This window comes from Nelumbo lutea, chromosome 2 (genome assembly GCF_056320005.1).
Source record: "Nelumbo lutea isolate HS-2025 chromosome 2, American lotus-T2T, whole genome shotgun sequence".
Lineage (NCBI taxonomy): Eukaryota > Viridiplantae > Streptophyta > Magnoliopsida > Proteales > Nelumbonaceae > Nelumbo > Nelumbo lutea.
The window spans coordinates 67,111,873-67,122,303 of NC_142685.1; positions in this window are offsets into that span (position 1 = coordinate 67,111,873).

Sequence of the window (10,431 nt, forward strand, 5' to 3'; positions counted from 1 at the left end):
TCTCTAAAACCTTCAAAACAACCATAAGGAGTGTGTATCGTCCTTTGAATCACGCACAACTAATCCCCACGTTCAAGGAGAACAGAGTCGATGAACTTGGATTCTGTTCAAAAACGTTGAAGGAGAACACATTCTTTGAACTATAGAAAAGATGATGCAGGCAATGAAGTTCACTTAGGTATAGAAGTTCACTTTATGGAAGAAAACTGAGAGGTTATCAGGAGCATCAAGCAATCCCCCTTGGACCTGAACGAGTCACGCTACTCTCTCTCACCCTCCGTCGCAACAACGGAAAACAACCTCGCCAGTTAAAAAGTTTCAATCGGATCTGAAGTGGAGTGGGAAGGAAACCTTCTTAGAGGATACGTGTCGAAAGCAAGGGGATTACTGTACACCCCCAATGCTCTAAGTATAAAGGAAACAATTATGAATAATTCTTTATTGAATAGATGGGAGATTATAAATAAAGGAAAAAGTTAATATAATTTTCAATTAAAAATCGAACTTCAACAATTTACATTAATTCTGTGATATCTCATTTTTGGGATAAATAACTCAATTTATTCATACTTGTTAAAGAATGGATACAAGAGAGAGCCTTTAAAGTTTAAAATACCAATAAGTTGGAGAATGAACTCTAAAGTTTAAAGTTGGAGATGGCTCAATAATAAGACCATGCGACATGTCAAATGTGTAAACATTTTTTTACAATTAAAAAACAAATTAAAAGCATAGATGGTTATTAATTATCTGCCAATTCAGGATGACAAAACTGAGGGCCTGTTAATTATCTGTCTAATATGGTTTCAGGGTTCAACCATATTAATTATCCTCTTCCCTCTTCTCATCTCATTCTGTCCGCATTTTTTCTAAGCCCATTTACTTTTTGCATCTTTTTAGGATTTTGTTGTTCTTACAAATCCTTAGAATAGAATGGGATTCAATTCAACATCTTTTGAGTCTTAATTCTTATCTCTTAATTTTAAGAGAAAAATGGTTGTTCATTTCCTTTATCACTTATCTCTTAAAGTGCAATTACACAACTTTTTGTTTTTCAATGATACCCCCAAAAAGACAAATAAAAACTCTCACAGATACGGTTAAAATGGATATTTGATAATTTTCAGCATTCAAAATTCAGAACAACATTCTCTACATTCAGAGTGCATTCAGAGTTCAGAGGAACGAAAAGTTCACCAATACCAATATACCTCTTAGTGTAATTATTCAACTTTCATATAACAAACTTCTAAGCAAATGAACAGGCCCTAACACATAGAGCCCAATAACTATTTAACCGGTCCATTGCTAACCTGGGATGGAGAGGGGAGTTGGGGCATCCCCGAGCATTAACAAAAATTTCTGGTGGTCCTAGAGTGGGCCTTTACAACAACCTCATACAAAATGTCCTTTCATTTCTGTCATCATATTGGAATTGATTCACCACCACAAATACCATAACTTTGTACTGAGTTAGGTAGTCCATCAAAGAGAGAGAGAGCTCCTATTCATCATGTTGCCAGAGGTATGCTTAGCCCCCTACCATTCATGGGTACTTATAATTGTTTCCTGAAATTTTACTATAGCTATTCCATGGACACCTCTTTAATATTCATCCATTAGTTTTGTTTAAATAATCATCTCTAGTTCTTTTCTTCATTTTATCTGCAAAGTCTCTCCTCTAAGGCCCCGTTCGCTTTTCGGTAAGTTACTTACTCGGGTAAATGCAGTTATCTGGGTAAGTTTTTCTTGGAAAACACTTACTCGAATAAATGCATTTACCAATGTTCTTTTATTTCTTTTGTAAATAAAGCAATGACTATTTTATCCATAAAAATCTATTATTAAAACGGGCATTTTTGTCCCATTCAAGTGTTGGCAACTTTCCCCCTAAATGAGAAAGTTATTTACCCACCTAAGAAATGAATGTTACCACCCGTGTAAGCAATACCCAAAAAAATAAACTTTCCCTGATTTTCACATAAATCTGAAGAAAGAACATAAAATTTTTGGTCAAAGAAAATCGAAATCTTATTGACCAACTTTCCCCCCTTCTAAAAATCCAAAAAAAGAACACCCCGTAATTAAATATACTGACTTGTAAAAGCGATTGTTTTTTAGCCAAGCATATGTCAAATAGAAAATAACTACCTTTGACCTATTCTTCTTGCTTTATAATTAAAGAACCTAGGTAATACCACAGATCGGTGCCGACAGACCTGGGAGAAAATCCCATATGAAAAAATAAAATAACTTCTTTTAATGGATGGATGATCTATATGCTTTTGTCGCCCCTCTCGTTCCATATCAGGCAACGACAAAACTTGGTTCTTACTTGTAGTATTAACCTTTTGGTGTGCTTTGATGAGTAACTTGGGTGTTATGTATACTTCTATTACTCATTTGATTGGATGTGCATACTTAACGGATACCATGGAGTGCATTACATGTTTTATTTTTAACTCTCCCATGGACTACCATTTTGAATTACTTTGTTGGAGTGGCCAGATTAGGATCTAATGGTCGAATCTTCTTCAGCATCAATCACGAGTTCCTTGGCCTCCCCCTCCATCACTCTGTCCATGCCGAGCAATTCATGATCATCACTGCTTGTAGAAAAATTTCTACAACCATCAATGACAAAATTTTACATTGTTCCCTTTATTAATCACAAAACATTTCAATACCATTATTACAGGAGTCTAAAACTCCAAAACTTTTAAACTTTTAATCCCTCTGCTTTGTTTTATTTCCCTACATCTCTTTCTCCTCAAGTCTTCAACCCAACATTCATCACTCAAGCCGAAGCCACTACTATCAGAACCATCGTTGGCTGTAAAAACACCAGTGTTTCTCTCTCTCCCCTTCCTTATTCTTCTCTCCCTTGCTCATTTCTCTTCCCCTTCTCCATTCCCCCCTTTAACTATGATCATCACTGTATGAATCATTACAATACTATTGTTTCTCTTAATATTCTCTTTCCCCTTCTTTATCCTTCTCTCTTTCTCCTCTCCCTCCTCCATTCCCCTTCACATATCATCGTCATCACCCTAACATTCACAAAAACAAACCATCCTCCACTGGCCAAAAGTAGGGAAGAGAAAAAAAAATAAAAGAACCGATTAAAATCAAACTAACCAAAAAAACCGACTGAAACCGAATTGATAAATCGGTTAACCGAATTGATCAGTTCAGTTTTGATTCAATGTTTTTAAAAAAGGTATTGACAAAATCGACAGTCAACCAAACTGACCTATATACATGTATTCCTATATATATATATATATTATAATATATTTTTATATTATTTATATATTATAAATTAATAATTATACATTATATATAGATAGATAGATAGATTGCCTAATCATCTTTCAGAGTTCATTAGGAAAGTGATTATTTTATAGCAGAAGACAGAAAAGGGTAGTATGGTCATTTGGAAAGATCCAAAATATTGTATAGCATCTGTTCCTCACGCGACCAGAGCAGCATTCTTTCTCGTCGAAGAAGGAAGTAGGAAACCCGTCAAAGTTCGTTAGTTCCCCAAATAATCCTCTCCGCCGCTTTCTCTTTCCCCCGCTCTCTGTTCTATATCATCATCACCCCCCCTCTTTCTCCCTGTTATACCTATACACGCAGAAAATCAACAGCAAGAGAAACAAGAAACACACTAGAAAAAGAAGAAAGAGAAGAGACAAAAAGAAAGTAGTAAGAAAATCCCGGTACGGTGATTCTCTCTCTCTCTCTCTCCCCCTCTGTTATACTTATCGGCATGCTTCCACAACAAAACCCAGCCGGAATCCGACTGGGTTGGAATGAGCCTTCTTCCCCTCGGTTGGAATGAGCACCCACCTCTGGGGCCCACCGTAAGATCGCGATCGCAGTAGATCTCAGCGACGAGAGTGCCTTCACTGTGTAATGGGCTGTCGAGAACTACCTCCGCCCAGGTGACGCGGATATTTAGCTACCTAATCTATTTATATTATAATGAAGCAGATATTTATCTTGCGTTGTGGTCATAAAAGTTAAATCCAGAAGCCATATATGAGTAATACTTGCACATATGCATACCTAGTATTCATACATCAAAAACTTTATCTTAATTTTTTTTAATACCTCTAAATTTATTCCAAGTGGAGGGGGGCCACCTGAAAATTTTATTAATCATTATTAAAAATGGGAGGTGAATCAAAACAGGGGAGGACATAGACCATCTTGCCCTAAAACCCAACAATAGAACACACAACCTTACTCTCTCATCCCAACTCAATGCAAGACTCAAAAAAACATAAAATAATAATCAATCAAAACACAATCAAGACTATTAACCTATACGAAGAGACGGAATATCAAAAGCTTTATCCTCCATGATTGTAACTGAATTTTATGGTGGATAATGTTAGTGATTCATCATATTAAAATATATTCCTAATAATATATATTCATCATATTAAAGTAAAAAATAGTGTAAGAAACTAAAAGTATTATATTATTAATGATGAAAATGCTTAAAAAATATAAAAGATAAAAAATAATGAATATTTGATCCATGACCTAACTGAATTAAGTAATTCAGTGGTTCAATTAGCTAGATCATTGGATAAATCAATATTTTCTTTGTTTTTTTTTCAGGGTTCAATGTGAAAAGGATTCACCTTTTTGGAAGCATGGTGTATATTGGTGAAACTGATAACCTTTTTGACCAAGTCAACAGGTTATGGATGAGTTTTTTTTTTTTTGGTATTTAAACTATTTCCATCATTAATCACAATAGTTCTCATTTTTTTCAACACATTTTTGTTTAAAATGATGAATATATAATATTAAAGATATGCTTATGTTTGTAAGTTTCATAATGTTTTTATATTTATATTTTTATTATTTAATTCATGACATCACAAGTTCACTTGTTTGACTAAGACTGAAATGTGGTTTATTCAATTTTTAGAATATTTATTTGTATCTCATGTTCAAATCAACAGGTCAAATGGTTGACCCATCATCAAACCAATATTTTGGGTCTATTTATCATTAAATTACTTGCATGTAAAATATCATTAGCTTGATCAACAATTTGGTAACCTAATTGTTTAAACCATTGAATTGTTTGACCTAGTTAATGGGGTCACAAGATGTTTGGTTCAGCTCTCATTTTTTCTCCTATCAAAAAAAAAAAAAAACTCTCATTCTTTTTCATTCTTACCCAAGATGAAATTCTAAAATGGAGAAGGATGGGGAAAAATGAGAAAACATTGCTATGAACCAACCACTTTTTTCCTAAAAAATGAATTCTTTTCATGCTAGAAAGTCCCTTATGTTTCTCATTTTCGTTCTTAAAAAAAAAAAAAAGTGTTAGCAGGCATAAACCACTGACCTAGGTTTCCAAAATCATCGGCATAGATGTTTACCAGTGGATGAACAGTGGTCAATGCCTATTGACCTAAGCTTCCATGGCAATTCGCCATTAGACTTTTATGGTGGTGGTTTTGTAGACCTAGGTTGGCGGTTTATGATCACTAGCATAGAGTTTCTTTAAAGAATGAAAATAAAAAAGATGGGGCATGATTATTTTTCATGGCTATCTCAAATTTTATGCTATGGGCTGATTTTTCATTCCGAAAAGAATGGGCCCATGGCAAGAGTTTTGTAACCAAACTCTCTAATTGTTCATTCTTCCCATTCTTGCCCAGAATGAGTAAAAAAAAAATGATGCCTAGAGTAGCTAACCAAGCATGACCTAACTTTCTTTTTTTCTTGATATTTGTATCCAATTGCCATCATTAATAAGAGTAATTTTTATTTATCACATTATGTTTTTAATATGATGAATATATAATATTAGATATGTACCCATATATTTTATACATGATTTTAATATTCTATTTTTTTAATCTTTATTATTTAATTATGTGACATCATAAGATGACCCGATTGACCTAGATGATTGAACTATTGCCCCACCACTTGCATAGATAGAAAATTTGGTTTAATTTTGGGTCAATTTTATTGTATTCCATTTTCACTATTAAGTATTAGCAAAAACAAATCTTATTTTTTCATACTTACTATTATTTAATATGATGAATATATAATATTAGGGATGTACTCAAATGTTTTATTTACAGAATTTTTATACTTTTTTGTATTTTTTGTGTTTCTATGTTTTAAAATTTTATTATTTAATTATGACATCATTAGTGGATCTATTTGGTCCAAAATTTTGGACTGTTGAGTCACCATCTAGATAGGAAAATGAATTCATTTTTTGATCAATTTTAAATTGTATATTCTATTTACATCATTAAGAAAAATAATTATTATTTATCACACTTTTTTATTTAATATGGCTAATATATAATATTAGAGGTGTGTCTAAATTTTTCTTTTTTTTTTTGTATTCTCATAATTCTTTGTATTTTTTCTATTTAAAAATTTTATTATTTAACCATGACATCATAGGTTGATCCATTTGACCCAAATGGTTAAACCAACTAACAAGTATGAAATTGGTTTCATTTTTGTGTCAATTTTAAACTTTTTATTTTATTTACATCATTAACAAAAAAACTTCTTATTTGTCATACTTTTTTATTTAAAATGATGAATAGAATATTAGAGATGTGCCATTTTTTGTTCTTGTATTTTTATATATTTTAAAAGTTTTAGTGTTTAATTATGGAATAATCGACTGACCTGTTTGACTCAATTGTTTGAACTACTTACCCATCGCTTGAAAAAAATATATTTTATTTGTTAGTCCATTTTAAAAAATACATTTTTATACCATCGAAATTATTATATATAGGTTTAATTAATAAAATTTAATGATGAAAAACAAAGCTAACTTAAGATAAAATTCTGAAATTTGGATCAAAACCATAAACCACAATTTTAAAACTTTCAACATCAGACCAAACCAAACCGCCAATTTCAGTTTACTTCAGTTTTGACTATATAACAAGGATGCCCCATATGGTTCAGATTTACACTGAAAACAGAGTATAAAGTCCAAACGCGCTGGTTCCAGACTGAAATGAACTTCAATAAACAAACAATTTATCTATAAAATTAATTAGGGTTCAACTATGTGACTATGACGCCGAAAAAATGTGATACCGGAAAAACTTATAATCAATCAACTGTCATCATCATAAAAGTGGTAACTGGTAACCAAGGAGTGGGTTTCCGCCAAAACTTACTGGGGTTTGATTTTTTTGGAAAGATGAACAAAAATTTTACTCAACAAAAAACATTACACAAAAGGGGCTCAACCCAGAAACGCGGACTACCCCACCACCAGAAAGAGTCCACCACATCACGCAATGTATCCCTTTGAGGAGCTTGAATTTGACTGTAACCATAAAAAATCAGGTTAAAACCATATTGCTGTTCATGATTTACATCAAAGACAACCGATCCATGAACACCCAAACCTACCAACCCTTGTGATGGGCCCAAACTAACAGAGAAATCATTGATTCTGACTGACCGTGGGGATTGGCGGTTACTTAAGAGATAAATGTAACCATGGTTATAGCAGGTTTCATCCAACTCACACCTGAAATAGACCCAACCAGCTGGTTTTGAGCCTGTTCAGCAGCAGTCCAAATGGTCGGAACAATTGGTCCGGTTGGGTCTCAACACCCTGCCTAGACATTCCACACAAATCCAAATAGAAAATTCAGGGATCCAGATCAGAAATGAGCTGATCTGATTCCCCATGCTTGCAGTGTCCCCGGTAGGACCCATTTCCTGATACCCGATAAACCCAACATTGTACTTAGAGACAAGAAGGTTCTATGGATAAAAAATGGATCAGAGTTGAAGTGTACAAATGGGTGCAGGATGAAACCTCAAAGTACCAGACCAGACCACTGGAAGAGCACCAGAAAAAGCATTGTCAGTGTTTGTTGGAGTTTCCCAATTGGACAGTTAATGAGTAATGTCACTGTGATTCCTTCTTTTTTATATATGTAGGTTAGTTGGGATAAGATCAAAACAAACCTACACTTACACTGGATAACCCAATCATACACCTGCAATGGATAGCCCAACAATGGCAGATAACCAGAGAGTAAAGTAGGGGATGACATCTGCCTCTGCAGTAGCAAGGTCCCACCCACCATACCTCTCTCTCTCTCTCTCTCTCTGTCTCTCTGTACCAATTTTGTCAGCCTGTATTGGGACGGTTACATATTTGGGTCCAATTATAAATGAATCGAAGTCTGATCACCTTAATTGAATCATTTGGAGCTCTATATGAGACTTCTATTAATTACCTTACAACCTTCAAGGTGTTCGAGATCACCTTAATTGAATCATTTGGAGCTCTATATGAGACTTCTATTAATTACCTTACAACCTTCAAGGTGTTCGACAGAAAGTAAAGCAGGGAATGGCATATGCCTCTGCAGTAGCAAGCTCCCACCCACCATACCTCTCTCTCTCTTTCTCTCTCGTATCAATTTTATCAGCTTGGTTTGGGATGGGTACATATTTGGGTCTAATTATAAATGAAACGAAGTTTGATCACCTTAATTGAATCATTTGGAGCTCTATTTGAGACTGTTCTATTAATTACCTTACAACCTTCAAGGTGTTCGACAGAATTTCTGGTGGGACAATTCGGGTCAAAAGCCCTACCCCTTCCCACCCACCGCCACCCTTGAAGAAAAAAGACCTATCATGATAAGTCTTGGTACATGGGTGAGTTGTGTTCGTTGAATATATGAGACAATCCATGTGCAGGATCATCAGTAGAGACAAACATCATAGATTTATAGTAGATAATCCAGCGTTTTAACTTTCCATCTTCCCCACCTTTTAACAAACTTGCTTCAATATATGATTGGCCAAAGTCGGTGAGATTGACTGAGCGGATGGGATTAAATTTAAAACACCGATGGATGGTGACCAAAATCACAGCGCATCCCATGACCAACTGCCTCCACATGCCTCTTGGAAAAGATGGAAAGCCTCTTCAAAAACTGGTACCTTTCATATTGTCCATGGAATGAAATATGAGAGAAAGATAAACATCCCCCATCCACATCAATCACTCACAAAACCACACCGTTGCTCAGAGGTTACGCTTAAGTTAAGACTTAGTGGATGTCTTACAAAACTATCAATTTCCTGGGGCGTGCCCTTACTTTGAGAAGCTGGGATAGGGGAGATGGATTCAATTTTAATCCATTTTGACCGGGCAAAGTCATAGAAGTAATAAAATAGAATAAATGCAGATAAACCTTTCGACGATTTGCTCCCTACATTCACCTTTGGATCCTTAAAACATGACTTTGTGTCTTGTGGTTATCAAATGAGACGTTATTTACAGTGTAAAATCCATAAATGGACAATTGGGTATCCCTGTTGCCTACTTATTTTGACTAGAACAACCCAACCGAGCTTAAGGCCAGTTCCATTTCCATGTGATATGCCCCTCTCAGGAATACCATTTTGGGTCATTGGGAAGAATTAAGAGGCCCAAAAGAAACAAACAAACAGAATACTGTTCTCATATCACAGGAATCATCACAAGATTTCAAAGTATGGATTTGGCTCTTCAAAGTTCAAACAAATAATTATTTACCCATTCTACAAAACAAATTGTCTAATCAAATTACCCATCAAATTTTTTATTAGAAATTACCCATAAATAAATAGAAAAGGTAAAGACGAATTTTTCTAGAACCTGGTCAATTCCTCCTCTAATATGTCTTGTCCATTGACAAACAATAGGCTGATACTTAGAAATAATTAACACTCAGAAACATCATTGCTTCTTTTATTTCTTTTTTCTATTGAGAAGAATCACTGCCTCTAAATCAAACCCACCCATCTCTTTCCAATCCTCCATCACAACATTAAGTTAGGCGGTAGAGCAGGTATAGGGACAATGACAAAAGTAAGTGGGATGACTCACTGGATGAGAGTAGAGATACCCCTCCCCCACTCAACTCACTCCAATTTCTAATAATTCAGAGTTCACTAATGAATTCAAATTCAAGGCCTCTTGAAGTAGGTGAGGCTTAATATGGCAATCCAAACTCACTTTTCCTTTTCCATAGTGGATTTTGGCTGCAAGTAAAACTACCCCTAGTTTTCCCTACCCCCTACCCAAATCCATATGTTACGCCACTCTGTAATTCTCAATCTAAAAGCAAACCCACCTTCTCTTGAGTTCATCCTAATTGGCCCAACCAAGAAAAAAAAAATTAACCACCCAAACCCTTTTTGTTTATATTTACCTTTAAAAAGAAATAATAAATAAAAATCTCCTTTTGTTTATTCACCGTTGCAGCCCCCAATTAATGTAATTCGAGCAAAAACAGAAATGAAAAAACGAAAGAGAAAATAGAGCTATTTTCAACGGGGCATTCCTGCAAATTCAAAGAAATCAATGAGTAATCAATATAGCAAGCAATTTAA